The sequence below is a fragment of the Peromyscus maniculatus genome, chromosome 6 (genome assembly GCF_049852395.1).
Source record: "Peromyscus maniculatus bairdii isolate BWxNUB_F1_BW_parent chromosome 6, HU_Pman_BW_mat_3.1, whole genome shotgun sequence".
Lineage (NCBI taxonomy): Eukaryota > Metazoa > Chordata > Mammalia > Rodentia > Cricetidae > Peromyscus > Peromyscus maniculatus.
The window spans coordinates 105,774,640-105,781,008 of NC_134857.1; the positions used below are offsets into that span (position 1 = coordinate 105,774,640).

Genomic DNA, 6,369 nt, shown 5'->3' on the forward strand with positions numbered 1-6,369 from the left:
TACTAAACAAACATAATCCCTAACAACAACCTAAACATTTTCCTTATTTCCACAGATAAATGTACACTTCATACTTGTCAAGGAAACTTATGTTTTGCAGCAGAGACCACTACAGAAACCACAGCCAACCAAACTCCTGAGCCTTAAAGCCCAGTCCCAGTGGATACATCTTCAAAACACTCTCACATCCAGTGCTCAGGGAACATTGAAGATTAAGTGGTGGAAAAATCACAAGAGTCAGAGGAAGGGGGAGTTTTCTGTGAGATTGTGTCCCCTAGGAATGTCAGAAGCTACACCTATGAAGTCTCACCAACATTACTGCCTAAACATGAATTGAACAAGGAAGACACCAATAGACACCTCAAACTGGATGAGGAAATGCCCCAGAGTCTCAGCCCTACCAAAGAATTATAGGTAACCAGTGAATTCTGGAAAGAGAAGGAAACAGTCTTCCCCAGGGAAGAGCAAACCAACTGGTTAACTAATACCAAATAGTCAAGCCTGAAAATATACATACATGTAACATTATACAGACTGAGGAGGTTATATTTAGAAATATATAAATATATGTGTATATACATATCTATAAATACATGTAGTAACAATTAGTGAATAAAGAGGCTCTGAATTTGAAAGAGAGCAAGGAAGGGTATATGGAAGGGTTTAGAGGAAGGAAAGAGGAGAAGGCAATGTTGTAATTATATCATAATCTCATATAGAAACCTATTACCATAGAAGTTCCAATACACACACACACACACACACACACACACACACACACACACACATTTAAAAAGATGATTAATGGAGTTGTCCTAAAACAGGAAGGCAATAGTCCGACTATATTCCTCATACTAACAAATAAAATCTAAGTATCAAGAATATGTTGTCACATTTTGAATTGTTCTCAAATAGACCCTCCAAATATTATAAGCTTTGCCAATATTCTCGGGTACCCTCCAGAACTTGGTGGTAAGGCTCTATTGCTGAACACACCACATTCTTGAGTCACAGAACATGGAGAAATCAAGCTGGTATATACTTTGAAGTTTCATGTCTTCTGGCTAGTGCCCATAGTGTTGGAAGGTGTTATGCTCACTCCCAGAGCAAAAAAATAAGCCTCGGGCTCATCCAAGAGTGAACTTTGAAGCTACAAAAATGACCAGCCTACAAGGTATACCCTCTGATGCAATAATTTTATGAATATCAGATTAACCAAACCCTTTCTATTGTACCTAAGGCCTGCTCTGTGAGATGAAACCCATGATTGGCACTCTTAAAGGAATCAGGAACCAGTGGCCTTATAGGCCTTAGAGAAGAACTCAATATTATTATTCCGCTCAATGTACGTAGTGTTAAAGTAACTCCTAATGACTTAGTGCTATACCTCTAGATCAGTTCATTGTTCAGTCTTCATCAGAGAAGATTTTCATTGTAGTACATGGCAATTAACACAGATATTTCTTGACTAGTCAGTGTGCAGAGAATATGAGACTACTTCTTCCCAGGACTCAGGGATCTTCACAGGAGAGGCAGGAGAATGATTGGTAGAGTGAGAGGTGATCAATGTCATGAAAGAAAGAGGTGTTTACTGAGACAACAGGGAAGATGCACAGCAGTTAGGACAGAATGAAAAAACCTGAGCAAGCTATGGCAGACAAAATCCTGCCATGAAGAGAAGGTAGACATGAAATCCAACCACTAGCTCAGAAGTAATGGACATTTCATAGTTGCTGGGAATTGCAGTCAGTTTTCTTAGTGATAGGGCCTCTCGTAGGCTGAACACACACCAAGACAGGCCTCACTCCCAAGACTAGCTCGTCAACACAAATTGTATTCGATGTGGGAAAAAGAAGAAAGAAGAAGAAAGAAAGAAAAAGTAATTACATGGTTGTGTATGAAGGGATGGAAGGATGGTAACAGGAGAAGTTGGGGGATAGTGGGTAGATCCAAAACACATTGAATAAAATTATCAAAAAACTAATGAAAATATTGCCAAAAAAGTAATAATAATAATAAGGAGAAGCCACTTACTATTGTACCAGGAGTATAAGTTAGGGACCAGTAAGGATATACTGGCTTTTTAAATGCTTCTTGGGCAAAAACTTCACTGGTAGAACACTGAGCCTGTGAACTCCATCTATCCTCTTACTCCATAACTTTATATCCTTTTCTAAATCAATAATTATTAATATGTTGCTCACCCCATCTTTGTGTTCTGTCATGGTCTGAAAGAAAATGGCCCCCTAAAAGAGTAGCATAACAAGATGTGGCCTTGTAGTCGATGTGGCCTTGTAGTCGATGTGCCCTTGTTAGAAGAAGTCTGTCAATGTGGGTTTGGGGTTTGAGGTATCCTATGCTCAAGATACACCCAGTGTCATAGTTCACTTCCCGTGGCCTAATGATCAAGACAGAGAACTCTCAGCTCTTTTTCCTGCACCATGTGTGCTACCTGCCATGAAGATAGTGGACTAAACCTCTGAACTGTAAGCTAGTCCAATTAAAATTTTGCCTTTATAAGAGTTGCTGTGGACATAGTGCCTCTTCACAGTAATAAAAACCATAACTAAGACAGGTTCCTATCTATATTTACTAGTATAATTTGTTTTCTCATTGATATGGTATTTAATTTGATTATTTATTATTATCATTATTATTTGTGTGAATGGAGACATCTGTGTGTCACAGCATATGTATGGTGCTCTGAAGTCAACTTTCTAACTTTTTGAGAGTCAGTCCCAAAGACTGAACTCAGGTCACCGAGCTTGTTAAGCAAGTACTTTAATCTTCTGTTCTATCTTGCCAGCCCTAATAAATTATTTCAATATTTAATCTTTCCTCCTCTGTACTGTAGCTCGTACCTCTTCTTCCTCTATCATTTTGACATCCAATAATGTTATGAGGAAGTTTGATCTTATGATAAATCCTGTTCATTGTTGATAGCATAATAATGATGCTTTAATACTACCTGTCATTAACAACAGGAATATCTCATCTCTATTAAGTAATCCCTAAAGACAATATTTTATGTATTTGAGGGCCCTGACTTAGGGGTAGTGAATATTGAATTGATAAAAAAAATAACCTTCTTGACACAATTAGGTTATACTCTAAGCCCCATCCTAAAACCTAACAGAAATGTCTGAACTTCTCCTTGGTCTTCTGTTTCATTTGCAAATTATGATGAATTTTAGGATTCTTAAAAATGATATGCTCAGGGCCTACATGATAACCAGTTAAGATACCAGCTGTTCTTCTACAGGACCAGAGTTCAAGCCCCAGTACCCACATGATGCCTCACAATCATCTGTAACTCCAGTTCCTTAGCATGCAAAGCCTTCAAGTAGACTCCATGGGCAGAAGGCATCTACATGGTGCATTAGACAAACATACAAGCAAAACACTCTTACAGATAAAGTAAGAACATTTAAATGTTTTTAAATATATGTGGTTATCCAAGTATATTTTTATATTTGCAAGCAGGCATGTCTAACTTTTTGACATTCCAATAGATATTACCTACAAAGTTCACATTCAAGAGACATACAATAGAGTTTTTAAAATGCAACACACACACACATACATACACACACATGCACATATATACCACATCTCACTATATTTTAACTATGTTTATGATATTCTGTTGGGTCACATTCATAATCAACTGGTTGTGGTTTAAACAAAAATTATTAAGAGATTGCTTATAGACCGGAAGCCGGGACCTTAGTTCTCTTTCCCATCTTGCAAGATGGTGGGTGAAAAGGCAAAAAGCCTGACACAAAAGAGAAGAAACCTGAGGCCAAGAAGGCTGGCGATGATGCCCCTGCCACTGGTGCTGGTGCGGGTACCGCCAAAAAGGGTGACCCTAAGGTTAAAAAGACCAAGAAGGGGAAGCCCCACTGCAGCCGGAACCCTGTCCTGGTTAGAGGGATCAGCAGGTATTCCCGATCTGCTATGTATTCTAGAAAGGCCTTGTACAAAAGAAAGTACTCAGCTGCCAAAGCCAAGGTTGAAAAGAAGAAGAAAAAGGAGAAGGTCCTTGCTACTGTCACAAAACCGGTTGGTGGTGACAAGAACGGCGGTACCCGGGTGGTGAAGCTTCGAGAAATGCCCAGGTATTATCCTACCGAAGATGTGCCTCGGAAGCTGCTGAGCCATGGCAAAAAACTCTTCAGTTAGCACGGGAGAAGGCTTCGGGCCAGCATCACTCCTGGGACCGTCCTGATTATCCTCACAGGGCGCCACAGGGGGAAGAGAGTGGTTTTCCTGAAGCACCTGGCCAGCGGCTTGCTACTTGTGACTGGACCTCTTGCCCTCAACAGAGTTCCTCTGCGAAGAACACACCAGAAATTTGTCATCGCCACCTCTACAAAAGTTGACATCAGCAAGGTTAAAATCCCCAAACACCCGACTGACGCTTACTTCAAGAAGAAGCAGCTGCGCAAGCCCAGGTACCAGGAGGGGGAGATCTTCGACACTGAGAAGGAGAAATACGAGATTACAGAGCAGCGAAAGACTAATCAGAAAGCTGTGGATTCGCCGATTTTGCCAAAGATCAAAGCTGTTCCTCAGCTCCAGAGCTACCTGCGACCTCAGTTCTCTCTGACGAAGGGGATGTATCCTTACAAACTGGTTTTCTAAATTGCTAACAACCTAATTAAACAACTTCATGTGTTAAAAAAAATTATTAAGAAAGTAACATTTATGTATGGAATGAATAAGTATTCTAATTTAAATATTTTTATTATGAATTATGAATCATAGTGACTTAGAATAAAGAGATAACAAAATTAGTCTCAGATCAGTAAAACATCGAACCTACAACAAGGCATAATTTGGCAGTCATCTGAATTTAATGAATGCAAGTGTGAAGGTAGAGTTTGAGAAATAGCTCAGACCGACTAGTTAAATCAAATAACATTTTGAGGATTTGACAGTGAATAGTTCTGTTCTTGGTCTTCTAGTAAGCTAGCAGACATCAGATGTAATCTCTTTCTTGGAGTGGGTTAAAACTGATACTTTTATTAAGGATTTAGTGCTCTTGGAAAAAAATCAACATTTTTATCTTCCAGTAAAAACCTGTACCAAATATAAAAATGATAAATTGCTTTTGATAAAATTAAGATTGTTTGATAACCCAGGGAGATCATTTTTCTTGTAAGAATTATGTTTTTCTGGACTTTGTAGGTGCCAGGAACTGAGTCTGGTAGATCACCATGAATTGAACTGTCATCCCATCTGCTCCCCATGCAAAGAGGTAGAATGTAATACAAAAACAAACAAACAAACAAAAACCTTGACACCTCAAAATAATTTTGATAGTAATGATAATTTCTGAAACCTATCTTGAAATGAGTAATTTAGATGAGAAGGTCAAATTCATTCACAGAATGTCTATGTAAATTTCCTGAGAAGAAACATGTTCTGGTTAACCATAATGTATTTGAGTCAGCTTGAATGTGACTCTAGTTAAAAGTCTTAAAAAAATAAGAAGCTAAAATGATTGTGTTATTATTGATTTATTATTAAAGTTGTAAAAGCAGAAACAAATGTACTTAAAAACAAATTTAAATGTCAGCTCGATAAATGGGATTGTGACTGGAAGAAACTAGTTCTTAAGCCAAATAAAAATGTAATCCACATTGAGTCAACAACTTTTTCTGGACTAATACCAGTATAGAGGCCTTCTAATTCACATTGTCCTGTGAGCAAATTGACTGCACTATTGGCAGCTTCTCAATAATGTTGTATGTAGTAGACAGAGATTTATGAAATAAACATGGAAAAGTTCTGGAGCATTTTCACATCCCTGAATGCATAGTTACTCAGTGAGGTGTTATGTTTTATGTTGTACCCAAAACTCCTCTTGCATCTCTTTTTTCTCTGAGTGGTGGTCTCTCTACTTTCCCTCAGTTCTGATAAGTGAAAACGTGATCAATGCAACAGTTGTTTGGGATTGCAGGACTAGAGGCATCTGCTTCTCAGAGGGATATATCCTTAAATGTTTGGTTGAATTAAATAATGATATAGTTTTACAAGTCTCAAGCAAACATTTTTGTTCTTATTTCTTAAGATGAAAACCAGCTAGAAGTCTTAGCTGGGGTCATCCTTGTAGATTCCTGGGAGATTGCCTTGCATCAGGTTTTTTTGTTGTTGTTGTTTTGTTTTTGTTTTTTGTTTTTTGTTTTTTTTTGACAGTGTTTCTCTGTGTAGCTTTGCGCGTTTCCTGGAACTCACTTGGTAGTCCAGGCTGGCCTCGAACTCACAGAGATCCGCCTGCCTCTGCCTCCAGAGTGCTGGGATTAAAGGCGTGCACCACCACCACCCGGCCTTCATCAGGTTTTTATATGACTCCAAAATGCTACC

The 6,369-nt window shown here is 38.6% G+C and overlaps 1 pseudogene; it reads left to right on the plus strand.

Moving 5' to 3' along the window:
• The first annotated feature begins 3,942 nt into the window (after positions 1 to 3,942).
• Positions 3,943 to 4,681, plus strand: LOC102926951 (large ribosomal subunit protein eL6 pseudogene; annotated as a pseudogene).
• The last annotated feature ends 1,688 nt before the right edge of the window (positions 4,682 to 6,369 follow it).